We start from the raw sequence: 21,164 nt of genomic DNA on the forward strand, positions 1-21,164 counted from the left end.
CAGTGAATGTATGCAGCGTCCATAGTGGCTCAGACAGTAAAGCATCTGCCTATAATGCGGGAGACCAAGGTTTGATCTCTGGCTCGGGAAGATGCACTGGAGAAGGAAATGGCAACCCACTCCAGTACTCTTGCCTGAAAAATTCGATGGACAGAGGAGCCTGGGGGGCTACAATCCATGGGGTCACAAAGAGTTGGACACGACTGAGTGACTTCACTTTCTTTAAGCCAGAGAAAAGGAGAAACTGAAGATACTAAAGAGTGGGCAAAAACCTGAGAGATGGAGACCCAACAGAAGGAAAAATAAAATGACTGAATAAAAGCAGATGTGGAAACAGAAGTGTTGAAAAGGTAAAATTTTCAGATAAGTTTTGAAATAATAAAAACATTCACAGAGATGGTTTGTAAGGTAAAGATCTACTCTACCAAAGTTAAGGCCATATTCTGAAAATTCAAGGCCATCACAGCCTGTCTTACTAGTTTTGTGTTCTCATTGAATAAATGAGAAACAGAGATTTCTAGATTCAAGGATACCATTTCAGTTTAAAACAAAGTCACATTTCTTTATCTATAAAGTTTTTTTTTTTTCTTTTTTTTTTTTAATTTTATTTTATTTTTAAACTTTACATAACTGTATTAGATTTGCCAAATATCAAAATGAATCCGCCACAGGTTTACATATGTTCCCCATCCTGAACCCTCCTCCCTCCTCCCTCCCCATTCCATCCCTCTATAAAGTTTTTGTTTGTGCTGCGCTTAGTTGCTCAGTAGTGTCTAATAACTCTTTGCAACACCATGGACTGTGGCCTGCCAGGCTCCTCGGTCCATGGAATTCTCCAGGCAAAAATAGTGGAGTAGGTGGCCATTTCCTTCTCCAGGGGATCTTCCCAAACCAGGGATAGAACCCAGGTCTCTGGCATTACAGGCGGATTTTTTACCTACTGCACCAACCAGGGAAGCCCGTATACCTTTTGTTTATATCTCATAAATTGCTTTTATTACTATCATTAATACTAACACTTCAAAAGTGCATTAATTAAATTTTGCGGTTTTGTTTTTTAATTTTACATTGAGCCCTAAGATTATGGCTAGCAGAAAAATGTTAGTGGTAAATACTTGAGATTTATGACAGTTTTTACTTCTGCAGAGTACATCATGAGAAACACTGGGCTGGAAGAAACACAAGCTGGAATCAAGATTGCCGAGAGAGATATCAATAATCTCAGATATGCAGATGATACCACCCTTATGGCAGAAAAAAAGTAAAAGAGGAGAGTGAAGAAGTTGGCTTAAAGCTCAACATTCAGAAAACTAAGATCATGGCATCTGGTCCCATCACTTCATGGGAAATAGATGGGGAAACAGTGTCAGACTTTATTTTTGGGGGCTCCAAAATCACTGCAGATGGTGATTACAGCCATGAAATTAAAAGACACTTACTTCTTGGAAGAAAAGTTATGACCAACCTAGATAGCATATTAAAAAGCAGAGACATTACTTTGCAAATTCCAGTGGTCATGTATGGATGTGAGAGTTGGACTGGGAAGAAAGCTGAGCAGCGAAGAATTCATGCTTTTGAACTGTGGTGCTGGAGAAGACTCTTGAGAGTCCCTTGGACTGCAAGGAGATCAACTAGTCCATTCTGAAAAACATCAGTCCTGGGTGTTCATTGGAAGGACTGACGCTAAAGCTGAAACTCAAATACTTTGGCTACCTCATGTGAAGAGCTGACTCATTGAAAAAGAATCTGATGCTGGGAGGGATTGGGGGCAGGAGAAGAAGGGGACGACAGAGGATGAGATGGCTGGATGGCATCACCGACTCGATGGACATGAGTTTGAGTGAACTCCAGGAGTTGGTGATGGACAGGGAGGCCTGGTATGCTGTGATTCATGGGGTCACAAAGAGTTGGACATGACTGAACTGAACTGAACATAAAAGATGTTGAAAGCATACACAATATCTCTATACATGCATCAGCAAAACCATTTATATAATGGATATTGTGAGGTTCTGATTTATGAATAAAAAGTTCAGAGTAAACTTGATACATTGCTAATATATAAAAATGAGTTTCCTCCATCTACATGTCAACTCGCCTTCAACATAGTAAACAGCAAATAAACACAGGATGAATTGAAGTGTACTCAATTTTTACTTTTATTTTTGCATGAGCTCTTAATATTTCTTTTATTTTTCTTTGGTCTTTTCTTTGAATTTTTATAATTTCAGGTTTTTACATTTAAATTATATGGAAAGTAACATAGTTAACTGGTAAATATAAAGCCTAAGAATAAGGGCATCAAATATTACCAAACATATGTATTATGCTCATTAATCAGGTAGGTGCAATATTTATTCACATTATATTCATATATAATGTGTTTAATGTATATAATCCTTTTTATGATAAACCTTTGCTACAGGAATTTCTTTTTTCCAAGACTAATAATTTAAGTAATGTCTTCGACCTTTGAGACTTTTCATAGTATTTGGAATAAAAAAACAATATATTTAAATATTAGAAAAATGGTTTGGGTTCTATTCATTAAATTTTCTTTTTTTTTTTCCAAAATTTACATATATCTGAGTCATAATTAATCATCTCTTGCTTTTTTTGCAGTAATTGGCACCTTGTTAGCCATAGTCCAACTGTCCAAATCTTATCCCCCTGCTGTTAGTAAAGATCTGCTGCAGAATTGTTCTTATCAAATTGATTCTATGCCCAAATGAAAAATAAATTCCTAACCCCTCTTTCACCTTAAAAAATTCTAAGTCTAAAATTAAAAAACAAATTAACATAGGTATATTCAACTTATTTGAGGGATTTTCTTTTTGATACTGACATCCTACACCATTTTTAATGTAAAAAAAAAACTCTGAATTTCTTTCATAGACATTTAGGAATGCCAAAGAACATTCCTTTTTAATGTTTGATAGGCCTGATTCCCCCAGGCCATCTAATTCTCAGCACTAGGACCACAGAAGCTAATACAATTGTTTTCTTTTCTGCTTTTGGAGTCAGTGCTCAGCAAGCAGGAAGTATACACACTCATTCGTCTTTTCCCTTATTAACCAACTGCCTACTATTCAGTAAAATCACAGAAATGATAAGTTAATTTTAACTGTGCACACTGAAATGTTTGTGACTCCAGCTAGTGTCTTTGTATTTGCACTTGCAAACTCATTTTTTCCCTGATCTCAGAAAGGAGTCTTGGTCTTCTATTTGGTTTTTACTTTTAGTGTTTTCTATTGAGGCAGAGAGAAACAACGAACAGCAGCTTAGGTTTCCTGTATTTGTCTAGTGATGGAAAAAATAATATAGATCCTTACACAGTATTTCCTGTTGATGACACACAGCTCTTGTTCAGAGGGAACGGGTTCAAAGAATGGAATAATATGATAAAGAAGAAAGAAGAGCAGGAGATAAAGGAGCTAACAACACCCCAAGACTTATATAGTGTCAATGATCTGAAAAACTGAGAAATACTTTTAGGCTTGTTGGGATCAAAATCCTCTCTAGTAGTTCCCTGTTCTTTTTTCTCCTAAAATGCACTTACTATTTTTGTATTCCTGATGTTTCTATGACCTTATGACCTCAAGTTTATGGATTCAATTTTTAATTGTTATCAAAAAGATGGTGACTGCAGCCATAAAATTAAAAGTAACTTACTCCTTGGAAGACAAGTTATGACCAACCTAGACAGCATATTAAAAAGCAGAGACATGACTTTGCCAACAAAGGTCCGTCTAGTCAAGGCTGTTTTTCCAGTACTCATGTATGGAGGTGAGAGTTGGACTATAAAGAAAGCTGAGCACCAAAGAACTGATGCTTTTGAACTGTGGTGTTGGAGAAGTCCCTTGGACTGCAAGGAGATCCAACCAGTCCATCCTAAAGCAAATCAGTCCTGAATATTCATTGGAAGGACTGATGTTGAAGCTGAAACTCCAATACTGTGGCCACCTGATGCTAAGAGCCAACTCATGTGAAAAGACCCTGATGCTGGGAAAAATTGAAGGCAGGAGGAGAAGGGGACGACAGAGGATGAGATGGTTGGAAGGCATCACCGAGTCATTGGACAGGAGTCTGAGTAAATTCCAGGAGTTGGTGATGGACAGGGAGACCTGGCGTGCTGTAGTTCACAGGGTTGCAAAGAGTCAGACATGACTGAGCAACTGAACTGAAAATATACACCAGAATGGGGAAAACATTATTTTTTAGAATAAGATAATTATGTTTTATTTAAAATAGACCCCAACTTCTCTGGTGTCCAGTGGTTAAGAATCTGCCTGCCAATGAAGGGAATCTAAGCTCGCTCCCCAGTCCAGGAAGGTCCCATATGCCACAGAGCAACTAGGCCTGTGTGCCACAAGTATTGAGCCAGTGCTCTAGAGCCTGGAAGCTGCAGCTACTGAGTCTGTGTGCCCCAAATTTTGAGCCTGCACACCTAGAGTCCACGCTCAGCAACAAGAGAAGCCACCACAATGAGAAGTCCACACACCACAATGAAGAGTGGTCCCTGCTTACCACAACAAAGAGTAGCCCCTGCTGGCTCAAGTACAGAAAGCCTGTGCACAGCAAAAAGACCCAGTGCAGCTAAAAAATACAAAATAAAAAAAAAAAAGAACCCAAAATATATCTATGACAAAAATTTAATTATATGAAAAGATGTAGAAAATGCTTTTTCAGCTAATTTTTTATTATTATGATAACTTTGATATCTAATAGACATACACCACATGTTAGCAGATTGCTAATTTGTTGAATTAGAATAGAATTATATGGTAGGAAGAAATAAGTTTATACAGGACATTTTACTCATTGCTACTTGAGATCTCATTCAATGGTGAAATTCAAACATGATATATCATTTTTCATTATAAACTTTACCTATGTAGTATCTTACAATAAAGTATAAAATAGTATATATCCTTCTTGATTTCATTGTGCTAAGAAGCTTCAACTTTGTGAAACTGATTTATAAATGATGTATAAAATGAAAAACATGTGCCCATGTTTCAGGAGTGCAAAAGTAATATTGGTCTACTGCCCATATTTTTATAACACATAATGTTACATGTTCTATAATGAGAAATGCAGATACAACAAAATTCATAAACTCAATGGATTTTGAAACTGAAATAAAAATGTTAAAAATGGTTAAAAACCTTCAACACAAATTTCTCAAGGATATACAAGCTTGGTTTCTTTATTATAATTAGGAAAAGATAACTTGGACAAATAATGAGTTTTACTGACTTTATCAGGTCCAGTTTCAAACACAAACTTACACAGAGTCATAGTAAAGAACACTTGCTGAGAGATCATTCTGTGTTATACTATACTAAAGGTAATTTGCTTCTTATGCAGCATTTCTCAATACTGGAATCTTCAAAGCCTTGTTATTTACAGTGAATTATGTTAGGACAAAGGGCTAATATAATCAAACAAATATTTCACTTGTTGATGTTATACAAAGTAGTTCCAAAAAAAGATCAAAATATGTTCCTATCTTTAAAGCAGCTTATTATTTCCAGGTAGGAAAAGTAGTTTTTGCATGGAGATATCTGGAAGCATCATTTGGGGCAGAAGTATAATGTCAGGAAAAGTATAGAGATGGTAAATGTAATACAGGTTTTGATGTAGGTTGTGGCTCAATCCACAATGTGTTCATTGGTGTAGTTGCAGAGGAGCCTTGAAAGGGTTTCTAAAGGACGGTTATAGAACTCCTTGGCATGCTGCAGAATCTGAAGTGTGTTCTTCAAACAGTCGGAGCCATTAGAACTTTCAAAGCAAGAAAATGGCATGAGAAGACTTGAAAGATTTGAAAGACTACTGAAAGATTGTTCCATGAGAAAGATTGATACATGGGAGAATACAGAGAGATAAAGCAATCTGGAGATGTTACTCTAGTGAAAGATGCCCTAAACTAGTGCTGGGTAAATAAAATTTGGAAGACTAGTTTGAAAATGAGAGGGCATATTTGTCGAGAAAAATTCCTATGTTTGAAGCCTTTCCCAGTCTACCCAAGTAGAACTCTCTCGTCCTCATTTTAATGCCACTGAATCTTTTACACACAGCACAGGAAAGGAAAAACAATGTTATTTACAAAACATCTCTGACTTTTCACAGATGTGCATTTTATTTTTTTCAAAAATTTGGCAATGCCTCAAATCATTTTTAATTGACTTCTTGCTGCTATGTGTTTCTTGGTTTCAGTTAATATGTAAAGGGAATAAGATCAATTTAATAGACTTAAACTGAGGAAGAGCAAAAAGAAGAGCTTAAGAAATGTTTTATTAAATATATAAAATGTTCAAAATATTAGGCATAAATTAAATCAAAAACAAGATACTTTTCATCTATTCCACCGGGTATAGATTGAGAAGTTTGGTATACACTGTACTGCTACAATATGGAGAGGCAGACATTCTAATACAGTGTTGGTGGGAGTACTAATTGGAAACATCCCTGTGGAAGGCAATTTGGCAGTAAAACCGATATTCTAAATGCATGTTCTCACTGACCTAGCAACTCTACTTCTAGATCTACCCACACTTGTATAAAAATGCGTATATAAGAATTTTCATTTCATATTCATTCATATTTGCTAATAAAATAAGTTGACAAAGAATTTCAAGTCAATAATTATTTATATAAACTATGATATATCTTTATTATGGAGTAGTTTAAAGTGTTCAAAAACTGTATACCTTTTTGAATTGTAATGCACACAACCAAAATTATTTTAAGAAAAAAAAAAAGACATACTGTAACAGCTTCGTAAAGGATGTAGATACAAAGTCCTAATGAGGATGGCTACTTTCTAGAGGAGCTAGAGACATTTCAGGGCTTTGATTATATTCTTTTTATACTGTTCACTGTCAATTCAATGATGTTAGGAAATAAAAGATGACAACAGTATTCATTCTCTACATTCTGAGTTGTGAGAGCTGCTTTATTCTGCAGTGGCCAGGTTGATCACGCACCCAATGGAACAAATCACTTGTACTCAAACATAAAGTGTCTCAGGATCATATTTAAAATAATTGTCAGACAGCACTCCACTCTTTATCAATGAAAGGCTAGATAAAAATATAAGCACCTTTTTGTTACTGGAAAGTAATTCCTCTACAAAACAATGGTTTTCTAAATTAATCCTTAATATAATGTTTCTATTATTTTTACCTGGGGAAAAATTAATAAGATATATCTATTTTAATTTGCCTTTTCCTTTTTTCTCTTGAGAAAACCTGAATTACCTTACTGTGTTTGAAATAAAAAGGATAAAAGAACCTAATTATAGAGTAATTTCTTCAAATAAAAAAGAAATTGATCTCAGATAGACCATTTATCTAAACACTGACTAAAGGCAAACACTAACTAAGTAAAGATTAACATTTGGAAAAAGTAGTTAACTTGAAAATAAATCAAGATAGTTGTCTTAACTTTTAAGCATCTATTAAAGTTGTAATATGCAGGAGACACCTGATCATGAAGAATATCTAAACAGGGAAAATAAGAATCAGAATGAGAACACTGAATAATTTCTTTATTCTAAATTAGTATTTATCAGAACAACTAGACAATATATTTTAACAGATGGCATTTGTATATTCAATCTTGGAAAATCAACCATACATTTATACCTAAAGCCTATTATCTTATAAGAAAACTACATGCAGAAAAAGATGAAAAGACACTTTCATTTCAGGTGAAATATCAGCTCCAGGCATTTTGAAAAGTATCTCAAGATATGAATACTTACTTAATCACATCCTTATTGAACAGCATAAAATTGCTTTCTATCAGCTCCCTCTCCTGTCTGCTTTGCAGCTTTCTCCACCTTTCATTTTCCCTCTCTGGCCAGTATCTCCAGACACAGTATAGCTTGACCACACCTTTTTGAAAGACACTATTTTTTTAATTAATTTCTTCCATTTTGTAAATAATGTGTCAAATCTTCTGCAATAACAAAATGATCTGTATATACTGGAGGAAGTTGTTGGATTAATTGTACAGATACAAAACATATACATATTTAAAGTAGCACACTTATCATAAATATGCTGATAATAACTTCTTGTCATAGCAGCCAATAAAAGCAATATACCAAATATTATGTTATAAAAATACACCTGTAAAATGTTAATAAAAATAAAAAGATTTCATTTTGCAATTAAATGACAATTCACAGTTTAAAAGATACACATACATATTTGCTTTAATGAATTAGCAGTAAATTATCATTTAATGATTACAGCATAAGCCACTCTCATAATTTTTTTAATTAACAAGAATGTAATAAAATTTGAAGGAACTTATTTTCAAATGAATATACTTTATACCATTTTATGTCACATGAGATTCAGAAACAATATTTGAAACATCTCCCCTTCCTACCAAAATAGATCCTATGTTCTAAATAATTTTGTAAAGGGACATTAAAGACTTATTTTTTGACAACAACTACGTTTTTAAGCAAATAAAAAGACAATTAAGAACAAAATCATCTCTTTAAATATGTCCAAGTAAAATTAACAAAATGAAAAGAAAGCACCTATGAGCAAATTTACAAGGCTATGCCTACAAATTAAGTGGTTTTCCTCATATTTGGAAAACTAGAATGATTGTACCCATGTATATTTATACAAAACTCAAAAGATTTTTCTGCCTTTAAGTATTTCTTGAACCTAAGCATAAAATGAGATTTTTATAAGCAACTAGATCTATACATGTGAAGAATGTGATTTTGCCTTCTGAATCTACAGTCTCATTGCCTTCCTTAAAAAGAAAAAAAAAAAAAAGAAAAAAAGAAAACTTGTTAGTAGTTAACATCATCCTTCAACAGGAAAAGAACTGAAAGCTCAAAAAAGTTATTGTTTTGTTCAGGGAAACCAACAGAAGCTGCTGAGCCAGGACCAAGCATGGGTGTAACAAGTCCATATTCTTTCCATGGCCTCCCCGTATGCCAGGAACATGATCCCTTTTCATATTATCTCTGTTTGGTGGACTCTATCCTAAACTCAGCTGTCCACAACTACAGTTCTGTTTCAATTTTCCTCTTCATCAAAACTTCACATCACACACAGACTCTGAATCACAGCTGATCAAAACGTGAAGAGAAAAAGTCCTTTTATTTCACTGATTTTAACTTTTTTGCTTGAGAAAGTAAGTATTAATAAACTGAGGAAGTGACCTGACCAACTAACAACAAGCTGAAAAACTGGGGCTGAACTTCATCTTAAATACCATCTAATCTTAAAATGAACTGTTTACATCTTGCTTTTGAACAAAATTCCAATTCTGCAATTGTCTCCTGGAATCCTTTACATTTCTTCATTTGGCATATATTAACATTTTGCATTACAAAGAGTTGTCTTTACATTAAGTAATCTTTCTACTTCCTTCTAAATATCCACATCATTTCTGCCTTTCTTCTCACCAACTGAAAAAGACATTGACAATCCCTAACTGAAACTTCCTTCAAGTCCCAGTGTTTCTTGTTTTACCTGGGAAGTCAGTTAAATCCATCCCCACAATGACAATTTCTGTTCCTCCAAGGTAGTGAGAAATGTGTGAGCAATAGCTCAATAATTACGTTTACTTGTACATTTTCTTAAGTTTCTTACTGTGTTCTGACTGATTATTTTCCATGTCTCTACTGTCAGGGATCAAAACTTTCACTTCCTTCAGATCTCCAAAGGTAGTGGTACCAATAAATACTAAATTTTTTTTAAGAAATGTCTACTGAAGTAAATTATTCAAATGAAAAAGAAGACACACAGAATAACCTTTAAAGGATTTTGGTCTCCACATGTCAGTGTCACTGTCCACAGGTAAAACAGGGACAGAATATTTTGGTAGACAGATAATTTACAGCTTATATGTTAGAAGGGACTGGCATAAAATCAAAATTTCTTCCCAGGTTTATGCTTTTGATGTTTCTAACATGTCACTTTTTTGTCACTGAAAAGTCAATCTTTTTCTTTTATATTATCACAACTGCATGACATTTTACTATTCTGATGTTGCATATAAATAAAGGTTAAGTTACTTTTCTAAAATTACACAGCTAATAAATTGTAGAGCCAAGACTGAATCCTAAAATTCAAACACAAAACCCCCTAATTCATACTGCCTCTTTATATTAGATATAGTATATAATTATCAAAATAACATTTACCACCTGCTTCTGTTACTACTATTACTATTACTATATAGTAGGGACTGCGTAAGCAAAGCTTCACAGCCTCACAGTTAATCCACCCCTGCAAAATGACTATTGCCAACACAAGTACCATAAATATTCCATACTTAATAACTGAAGGAAATCAAGCTTATTTATAACAACATAAAAGAACTGCATTTTTTTCACAGCATCTAAGCCACATTCACCACAAATCCGTCTATATCATTAGAGACTAGATGGTTTTAAGATACTAAAGTTAGCACTATAATGAGATGTAGAAAAATACAACATTCATTTAAAGTGGTTAGGTGAATCTTGAAACCAAAGGTACTTCAGAATAACTTAGGTACTAGGAAGTAAATGCAGCAATTAGAGAACCAACGCTAGCATGAAACAGTGTATGCCGGAAAGTCGCAGTAGGAGTAAACAGCCATCTCCAAAAGGAGAAATACTGAAAATTTGTATCTTGGCTGCACATAACTCTTAAATGCATATTTCACACTTAATTGTATTCACCCTATGTGCTTATTTCCTCTACCAGCCCATGAGCTACTTATTTCCCTTTACATTCTAACTTGACAACAACTGCCCACCAGGGACCATTTGAGTGAGGAAATAATGTAAAAATTAATTTGAATGTGAAAAGAACTACTTTTATTTACTTTTAATCACTGAAGTATAAACCACCAAGACCACATTAAGGAATGAAAAACAAACATAAGTAGTCATAAGTTTTCAAACATACTTATAATAGTAAATTTTCATAAAATCAATTCTGGATCGTTTAACTTAAATCTCAATATTACATATTAAGGTTGTTGTTCTCCGAAAATTTCACAGTTAGGTTGTAGGTGAGTAAATATCTAAAGAAAGTAAAAATTCAAAGAATATTAAGGATCATTTATACTTTGAAGTTTGAGAATATATTTTATATTTTCTACTAGAGTTATTTGCAATGTTTGGTTGTATGCATAGAGTAGAACAAATCTCAGATCAGCCATCAATCATTTCAACCAATCTTTTACCTCATCTTTGTTAAATGTATTTTATTGCCTTCAAATACTCAGTATTTAAAGAAAAAGAGAGTCTTAAATATGAAGTCACCCCACATGGACACACAAAACAATTATTGTCTTAATTAGACAAACAAACGTTTGAGAGAAGACATCTGTAAAACTATTATTATAGCAGGAACCCAGCAATATATAACTGCCTTTCCACTGAGTTGCACTGTGCCAATTTTACAGTTTAGCATGTTCAGCTCTACAGAAGAAAAATTTTAGCATATATTCATTCTAAAATAATTTACATCATGTTTTTAAAATTAAGCACAGAGGAACTTTGATTCAGACACAATGATAACTAAATACTATTATAGGCTCAAAATTGCTCTGTTTAATTCCTTTATTACTGTAACAGTAAAACTAGAATTTATATAAAAGTTGATATTTAAATTGAAAAATACTGCCTATTTCTAAAAAAACTTTTATTTCACTTTCTGTTTTGCATTTTATTAAATGCTAAAATTGTTACTGTCCTAAGGGAGCCCATAATTTAAATTTTACCCAAACTTGTCAAGTCACAGGAATATTCTCTCCTCACATTTTTCATTGATTTTCTATTTCATTTAGTGTATCTCTAAACATGAATTACTGAAGAAAACAATTGCCAATACAGAGAAAAAATATTAACAAAAGAAATGGAAAATTCTTTCTAAATATACTGCAGAAAAAAACAACTACAATTATTTTCCTCCTTGGGTTCCCAGGTTTCTTAACTCAAATGTCAAAAATCTTCTCCATTTGATTCAGCTGTTGAGTGCACACTAAGTTCATTGTGAAAAAGTTCACAGCTAGCAATTTAATTGTCTAGACATTCAATTCAGCCTTTGGTTAAAAGAATATGGGCATAGCTATTTTCTCTGAGTTAATATAACTGGATTTTTAATTTTCTAGTCTTAAAAACTGTAAAACATTAGTTTTACAGATAATCAATGGCAAAAGAATATTACATATATCTTAGTTTTAATTTGAGTAGAAATCAAAATAAGATTTTCACAGCAAAAAAACAAAGGTATAAACTATAAAAATCTCTGATTTATATATTAAAGAGACCTCCCATTTTTTGCATCAAATGTAATGCTAAACATATAACTTCATCTCTTTACTCTTTATGTTAAATAAAATACTAGCTCTTTAAGCCTCCTCCCAAGACTTTTATTGTTGTTCTTCAGTTGCTAAGTCATACTCAACTCTTTGTGACCCCATGGACTGCTGCTGCTGCTAAGTCACTTCCACAACATGATTCCCTGTCCTTCCCTGTCTCCCAGAGTTTGCTCAAATTCATGTCCAATGAGTTGGTGATACTATCAAATCATCTCATCCTCTGCCTCCCCCTTGTCCTTTTGCCTTCAATCTTTCCCTGTATCAGGATCTTTTCCAATGAGTTGGCTCTTCACATCAGGTGGACAAAGAATCAACACTAAGTGGTATTATTTTGTCACCTTTTTCTAAATGTTCTCATTATTCATCATCGATAACTCATGAGATGTGTGCTTATATTTACTGAGATGCTTATTTTAGCCTTAAGAACTCTCCATCAGTAGCTCCACACACTGCCATTTGAATAATGGCAGTGAAACAGGAAGAGTGTCAGATTATGAAGTATCAATTCTATTACAAAAGAGGTAACTTATAAATGTATCATTATATATACTCAAAACTGACAAAATTAATCATCACTGCTGCTGCCGCTGTTGCTGAGTCGCTTCAGTCGTGTCCAACTCTGTGCGACCCCATAGACAGTAGCCCACCAGGCTTCCCCGTCCCTGGGATTCTCCAGGCAAGAACACTGGAGTGGGTTGCCATTTCCTTCTCCAATGCATGAAAGTGAGAAGTGAAAGTGAAGTCGCTCAGTCGTGTCCGACTCTTAGCAACCCCATGGACTGCAGCCCACCAGGCTCCTCCATCCATGGGATTTTCCAGGCAAGAGTACTGGAGTGGGGTGCCATTGCCTTCTCCAATCATCACTAACATAGTTTTATTAATTTTTGAACATAAGAGACTAGATTAACCTTGTTTATATCTTTTAGAAAAGAATATAAAGAGATAAGTTTCAAAATAAAAAAATAAGACAAAGCCAAAATCTAATTAAGATTAAATACAACATTTTTCTAAGGTTTCAGAAATATTGGGGAGGGGCACTTAACATTATTTAGATGCCCAGGAAACAATTTTACATTAATGATTATAAATGCCAATAAATAAAAATGTATTTCTAGAAAACTATATTTCTTTTTTATATTTCCACTCCAATCTGTATTTTCCAAGTAATAGTCATCTTAATCACCAGGAATTTCTTATTATTCTGAAAGTATAAGAGTAACTTATCAAATATTGTATTATTTAAAAGTCAGTTCTTATATAAAGAGAAATGAAATCGGAAACCTAGTAAGTTTAAAATTAAACTCTTTGTTACCTTTGGTTTAGTTTCAGAAAATTTTGTTCTTTAATACTTATAAATATGAAATTAAATATCTGAGAAAATAAAGATGAAACCTCATACACTCAAAAGTAAATTTTTCAACAAATAAATATACCGTTTCTCTGCTACTTACCGACTAAACACAAAATATTGCAACTAGTGAAATATCTGTGAAAACACATTAAAAATGTGTTTTTGACTCTAGACATTATAACTATAATTACCATATTATGAAATCTCTCTCAATAAGAAGCCCTTAAATTTTTTAGCCTCATGATGAATATTTCTGCCAATATTATGACTATCAAGAGAAAGAGACTTTCAATCTACCTTTTATCACCTAAGTGATCAGCAAAATTTCTCTTCCTGAACTCCATATGCTATAGTTACTTTACTGGATCATAACAGAAAATGAGATGATCTCCTTTTTGAGCATTTAACAGCTATAAGGATGATAATGAGCAAGCAGATTCTTATTCCCCATCATAAAATGTTTATTCATATAATTACACTTTTCCAGTCAATAGTCACAAAAAAGAGTTTTTGATTACTCAGATGAATGAAATACTTTCTAGTTCTTCCTTGCCTGATCTATAGTTTCTTAAATTTTGGATAACCTTCAAATTAGTCATTTTAACCATAGGCAGGTTCATATTTCAGTAAAGATACAAACTGTAAAGGTATGCCTGTGGGACACATACATTAGTACAATATGTTAATATGTTGTTTTCTTTCAAGATTTTAACTTTTTTGGTCTATACAAGTGAGTATAAGAAATACTTGGAACTATGAGTGGAATAAGAGAAAATGTGCAAGTCCTACTAAGATCTTTAAGAGAAGTCCACTTGTTAAAAATAAAAAGTAGTATCCAAAGGGAAGCAAGTTAATCAGTGACCACTGAGAAGACCGGAATAAAAATAAGTTTTGTACCTGTGTTGTCAAATCCATCCAATAAAACATTTTTGGAACTATTTAGAAATGACAGTGATCACAAGAAACTCCAGGTCAAGAAACACATGGTAAAACAACATGACTATACTTTCTAAAGTTGCTCACACCATACTGTTTTATATTAGATTAAGAAATGGTGGATTCATTTCTTTTTTTCTATTACCCAAAAAGAACAGAATTTTGATTATTTTTCAGAATTACATTAAGGACTATTTCTAAAGTTCCACTTCCCTGTACTAAAGAAGAGAAGAGCTTCCATTTTTTGACCAGCTCCAATATTCTTGCCTGGGAAATCCCATGCACAGAGGAACATGGCAGACTACAGCTCATGGGGTCTCAAAGTGTCGGACATGACTGAGCAACTAACATTTTCAGTTTCAGTAAGCCTTATGAGCTGATGATTCCACTGAAACATTTAAAGTTAAGAAGTCTGTAAATCAAAAATACAATATGCAATACTCTGGAATATGAAATTAAAGACTGTTTCACTTAAGAGGTTGATAAGGATGAAAATGTTCAACATTTACCATATACACAGATTTATAATAAGTAAAAATCAAATGAAGTTAAATATGTAGCCTTAAATCAAGTTCATAGGATATAATTTTAATTTAACCAACAACTGATTAATAAAAGAATTTAATATCTTTCTAAAAAGCAAATATATAATAAAGCCATTTAAAAATTCCCCATATCTACGTCAGTGCAATACTACCAAATTTGTTTTATTCATTTTCATGAAAACAATTAACTTAAAAAACTGTAAAAATATCTAAGAGGAATATTAACTGATAACATTCCATTTTTCAGAACCTTTCTAACATTATACTTTGAATATTAAAAAATATAAAACAGCAATTATTTGAAAGGGTCTGAGTAGAGATATGAGACATTGTTAATGATAGTCATTAACCCTAAATCTTAAGTGTTACTGAGTTTTTGTATACTTCATTACTTTTTAAAATGCACCAGTCTCTGATGTAGAGTTATTGATCACAAATGCTCAGAAAACAGACCTCGCAAAGATCCCACCGCTTTGAGCTTCCGACCAGCCTCTTTCCTGCTATAAAGTACTAAGAAGTTTATGCGGCATATAAACACAACCTTGTAACACTAATCTAAAATATCTTGTCAGAAATAAACCTCTCCCACTTTATGTTTGTATCTTCAGAAATAAGTAATAGATGAATAAATCCGAGGTCCTGAAGTTGGAATTTTGAGATATCAAATAATATAAATATACAAGTCTACTTAAATTAAGACAAATACATTTCCAACCTCTTAGTTAAAAAACTGTTTTACCCATATTTAAAAAGAGAGGCAATTCAAGGACTACAGGTAAGCAAAATAGGTGTTCAAGGATGGAACTGGCATCTCACTATATTTTAAGTATCTTAGTCTCATCAAATTCCTAAATTAGTTTTTAATGGTTACAGAACAGTAAGTTCCTCTATAAAACTTCATCTTAACCAAAGGAACTTAAATATAGTTAAAACAACTTTAACCTAGAACAGTCATCCAGACAAGTTTTCATCCTTTTTTTTTTTTTTTTTTTTTAAATTCCATAAAAGTATACCTTTCTGTTGGAGCTAAAAGACAGACTTCCAAAATGACTTGACTAGCACCACATGCTCTTACTTTCTCCATCTGGAGAGCCCTCTACCCTTTACTGACACCCTCTGGTCCTGATCACTAAGTCAGTTTTGATATTAAACCACACTCCAACCTCTTCCCAGGTGGTGAACATTTCCTAAACTGTTAAATAAAAAAGATATATAAAGAATTATATATTAACCAGACTTGGTTCATTTTTATTAGTGTCATTTAACTGGACACATAAGATTAAACATTCACAAGAAACTAGTTTTAATTATTGTTCAAATAAACATAGCATATGTCTACATTCAAGGTGTGATTTTAGCTTTTCTTCCTAACTAACCAAAGATTTCAGACCACCTAATATTTGAAGTATTACTCACTTTGGGAAACACTAAGGTATTTTAGGAATTCATCTAAAAATCACACAACTGTAGCTTCTCAGATCTATTTTCAAATGCATCCTCCTATGCTTGTGCCTCACAATTTACAAGCAAAATCTGGCATTCAGTTAATCTATTGGGGTAATGTTCTTTTTTCTAAACTTTGAGAACTCAAACTATCTATACAGCTGTGTATGGAATCAAAGAGAACTTAAAAATGAATTGCTTTTCCTCATTTTTTAGCTTTCAGATATTTTAAATAAGAAAAATGCCACCAATCCTTGCACAAAACATTGGCACTTACATTGTAACAAACATTTTATTGATTTTCTATTTTCAAATACACTTTAATACCATTTCACCACACTCCAGTTACTTTTCAAATTCTATTTTTTATATCTCCTTTCCTTTTGTAACTGAATTTTGGGCTTTGTTTTCTTTACTAACTTAGATGGTCTTAGTAACACCTTCTACTTTGTATTCATTTGTTTCATGTGATGTATTGTTACATAGTCATATTGTTTTTTCCACTTAAATCAAAGGAACATATACCTGTCAAGTATGAGATTCAATATACTACTCCTCAGAAAGCTTATAATAATCTGAATACGAAGTACAAAAATATGCAAAGAAACATTTGTGAGTGGCTTAAAATGCATTACAGTCACTTTGAAAAAAAATAATGACCTAATCATTACCAGTTCTTTTATGTTTAGGGTCTCAATATTAATCATGATGAACTCTTTAAGCTTGCTGTGATAGTCCTAAGTTATTTCTGCAGTCTTGTTATAGTTCAACAGTACACAAAAATACCTCTATTGATTTTAAAATTTGACCCACTATTTGTGTGCAGTTCTCAACGCTAGTATTCTAATGAACATCTATTTCTTTCATCATATTTCCAGTGAAAATAGAGAATTAAAATAGAAGAATGCCATCTTTAAATGACTTTATCTTTTAAATTAACAGAAAAAGCAGACGAACTGAACACAGGTTGAGGCAATTCACAGTTAAAAGGTTTTCTTTTTCTTCCAAACCTGTGCTTTAATTACCACATTGATTATAGTTTTCATGACAGAGGTTATGAAATTTAAAAATAAAATAATTCTCAAACATTTAGTGAATACTTTTATTTTCAAAATAAGGTTAATTAAAAAACTGAAAAAATTTGAGGTTGTGTTATTCTTAACTTACTGTATATTATGTTCATATATATGCAAATTAATGTTCTCTCCAATTTTTTCAATAAAAAACTCAGGAGTTTTGAGTATATGTCTGAGCATATTTTTATATTCATTTAAAAAAATTCTATCACCTTCCTACACAACACTGAGAAAACACCTTAGCATAATGCAAGATACTTGTTTGTTCAGTCTCTTGAACTTTGTAGAACTCCACTTATAGAGCATCTCTACTGAATTTTAACAAGTTATAGCACTGCCAGATGTCCAGTGATCTAGGCTCTATTCTCACAAACACACTGCTAAGTCAGAAGACACACATTCAGTACCTGAGAACGACAGCCTATTTTCTGAACATTTAGTTTCTCTTGCAGACAATTTCCTACCCTCTCCTGACATCTGTCACCTTCCACTTCAGTTGTAGGAACTGTTTACTCGCATTCTGAATGACATTACGAGGTACACAAATACATTATGCTTAGCGTTGCCTCAACTTTTCTGACCTACAACCCCCAGCAGAGAAAAAGAGCACGTTTGATTTCAAAGAAGAAGAAGGTTGGGGGGCGGGCGGGGGGAAAAGCAGCTTTATGTGACAGTTTAAAAATTCTGGCAACACGGCAAGAAAGGATGGCTTTGCAGAAGCGAGCGTGTCACAAACTGTCAGCGCCTGGGAAGCCAAGTGCACAATCGCAGACAGCAGTCACCGGCGAAGGAATGTCAGCCACTTACCAAGGAGACGCCAGGCTTCCCCGTCCTTCCTCCGCGCCTCTCAATTCCCGTCTACCATCCTCCTGCCCGTCGGCACAGCTCAGACAAGAGCCCAGGCTCAGGTGCACCCCAGCCTATGGCAGGAGACCAACTGCGGAGTTTCGAGTCCTTCACAGAGAATCCTCCAGCTCGCCCGGCCGCTCCCTGAGGAGGGGACGCAGGTAACGCATCCTTCCCGCGCGGCGCTCCCACGGCACTTCGGCGGCCGCCTCCTGGCCGACACGCTCCCCGTCTCTGTAGTTGGTTAAATCGGGGGGCCGGAGCGGCGCCTCCCCCGGCGGGCGCGTCCGGGGCCCGGGCGTCGCGGCCAATGCGTCCGCGCGGCTCGCGTGCCGCGCCTCTGACTGGCTGTGCGGCCCCGCGCGGCCCGCTCCCGCCCCGCCCCCTGCGCCGCCGCCGCCCGCGTCTCCTGCCGCTGGCTTCAGTCGGCGCGTCCCCTGGCGAGCAGGTCCCCTCGCCCCTGGAAGGGATTTCTCTGGGTCTCAGCGTCTCATTCGCTAGCCGCTATTTCCCTCGCGGCCCAACTCCGGACCCCGCCCCGCAACCTGCGCGAATTTCAGTCAGAGATTCCAGCGCGGCCGCGGCCGAGCGCGCGGGGCCCCTCCGCTGAGTTCCTGCGCCTCGCGCCGGCCGCCGGTCGTCGGCCGTCTCCTTTCTCCCCGGATTCTCAGAGCCCCGGCGCCTTAACCTCGCGAGGCGGCACCGGCTGCTGCCTTGGCTGAGGCGGGCTCCTGAGTGGACTTTCCCACTTCGGAGAATCCCCTCAGGTCCTGGGAAGCGCTTCTCTTTGTTTCTACACTTGCGAGTTTTATCTCAGGGCTCTTAGACGCTCTTGTGTTTGTGTCTCCCTGATCCCCGCCCGCCCCGGCTCACTTCAAAATAAACTGAAGACCGAGTGGGCTTAGTCTCAGACAGCAGCCCCCTTTCCTTTCTGAATTTTTCCTTTCCCGATGGATGTAATTGGAAACATAACACAGGTAGTAAATCCACAGTGTGGCAGCTTTAGTGCCATTGTTCAGCCAGTACCCCCTCCTACTTTTCCTGAGTCCTTCTGGAATTCTCTCCCTGGATGTAATTGTTGGTTAAATTATGCTACATGTCTTTGGCAACCTATTTCCATAGATGGCGGGGTTAGCACCTGTTTGTAATGAGACGGCAGTCCCACCCACTGTTGGCTGTTTCTGCCTGTGGGTCTCTGGAACCGGGAGCGTGCCTCAGGCCGCCCCCGCTGCCGGCCCGCGGCCGCCTCTCGTATGATGAGTCCAGCCTCACCCTCACGGAGGCTGTTTCTCCTGCTCACTTAATCCCCTGATGGGGTCTGACGGCTCTAATTGGCGAGGAGAGTTCAGTGTCGTGCAGCCTGTAGCTGGAAGCCTTCCTGCCACTAGCTCTGTGTTCTCTATTTTGCAGCTTTTCTGGTAATTAAAATTAGTCTTTTTCCTGTTTCTTGGCTGCTTCTCATTCATCCACACATGTTGTACAAACAGTCAGTCTCTGCTTTTTATGGCTACCCTCAGGATCTGGGCTGATTTCTTGTTCCATAGCGAAGACAAATGTGTGTGTTCACATTTAATGCTTCTCTACCCTTCCATACTTTTTTATTTTCTTTTCCCCACTTTCCAGTAATTAGGTTATTTTCTTTATGTGTTAACTGAGGGATTGTTGCCGAGATTCGACTTCTCTGGGCTTTTTCTCTGCTTCGCTGGTTCCACTCTGGAGTTAGGCTGTTGGTTCACGGAGAGAATCACCAGGACTTTTATAACCTCTTTAAATATATTACGAAATAGATTCAAAGTCTAAAAGCTTAAAACATTTTCTTTTATTGTGCAGTGGGGTTTTTGTCTTTAAGTGTTTGTTATAATTGAGCACATCCAGCGTTAATGGGGGGTACAGAGGTTGAGCTTGTTTATAGTTCGCTTCACTTCCTAGAGCACCTTTATATTACATGTGATTTGGTAATTTGGCATTTGAGTCATTATCTCATGTATTTCATGTATTTTCTTTCAACTAGTGTTGTTTCAGAAAGGATTTAAATTGGCTTACAGGAATTTTTTCAACTAAAAAATTAATCAAAAATGTAGGTCAGTCACATCAAGACATAGGGTAAAGTGGTAATAGTAGGAGAGATATGAAGCCAGGAATGAGGTTTCAAGAGAAAAATCCATTTACATTGTGTTAGAAATGGGCCTCTCAGTGTACCATGAAGATAGTAGCCAATGTAAACAAGGAAACAGTACCAGTCACATGATTCATGGCACCCCCTATAATTAACATGAATAAGGAAATTTATGTTTCAAATAATGTGGATGGATTAAATCTTTTTTCCTTTTTTAATAAAGGCTTATATATAAAGACATATTTTGACTTTTATAAAGGAAGTGATATTGTAAGAATGGGCCAGAAACATTTGTAACAAGAAGATGACATAATGGGACTTTGAAGGGTATCTGATAATTTAGAGAGGAAGAAAGGAAAGGATGAACCTGGTTAATTTCTGTTATTTCAAATTTAGACTGTTAGCTCCAAGTCTTAATTTAAGGATCACTGGATTATATGGACACATTTCAGCAAGATTTCAGGATAGATGACTTTATATTGTTCCATTTTATG

At 35.4% G+C, this 21,164-nt stretch overlaps 1 long non-coding RNA gene across 2 annotated transcripts in view; it reads right to left on the bottom strand.

Moving 5' to 3' along the window:
* Positions 1-18,889, bottom strand: part of LOC129628214 (uncharacterized) — an 88,633-nt gene extending 69,744 nt beyond the window's left edge. For both annotated transcript variants that reach the window (XR_008702743.1, XR_008702742.1), the window contains exon 1: positions 18,516-18,889. This is a non-coding gene — a long non-coding RNA (uncharacterized LOC129628214). The remainder of the gene's footprint in view (positions 1-18,515) is intronic.
* Between the last annotated feature and the right edge of the window lie 2,275 nt (positions 18,890-21,164).

The sequence above is a fragment of the Bubalus kerabau genome, chromosome 15, assembly GCF_029407905.1.
Source record: "Bubalus kerabau isolate K-KA32 ecotype Philippines breed swamp buffalo chromosome 15, PCC_UOA_SB_1v2, whole genome shotgun sequence".
Lineage (NCBI taxonomy): Eukaryota > Metazoa > Chordata > Mammalia > Artiodactyla > Bovidae > Bubalus > Bubalus kerabau.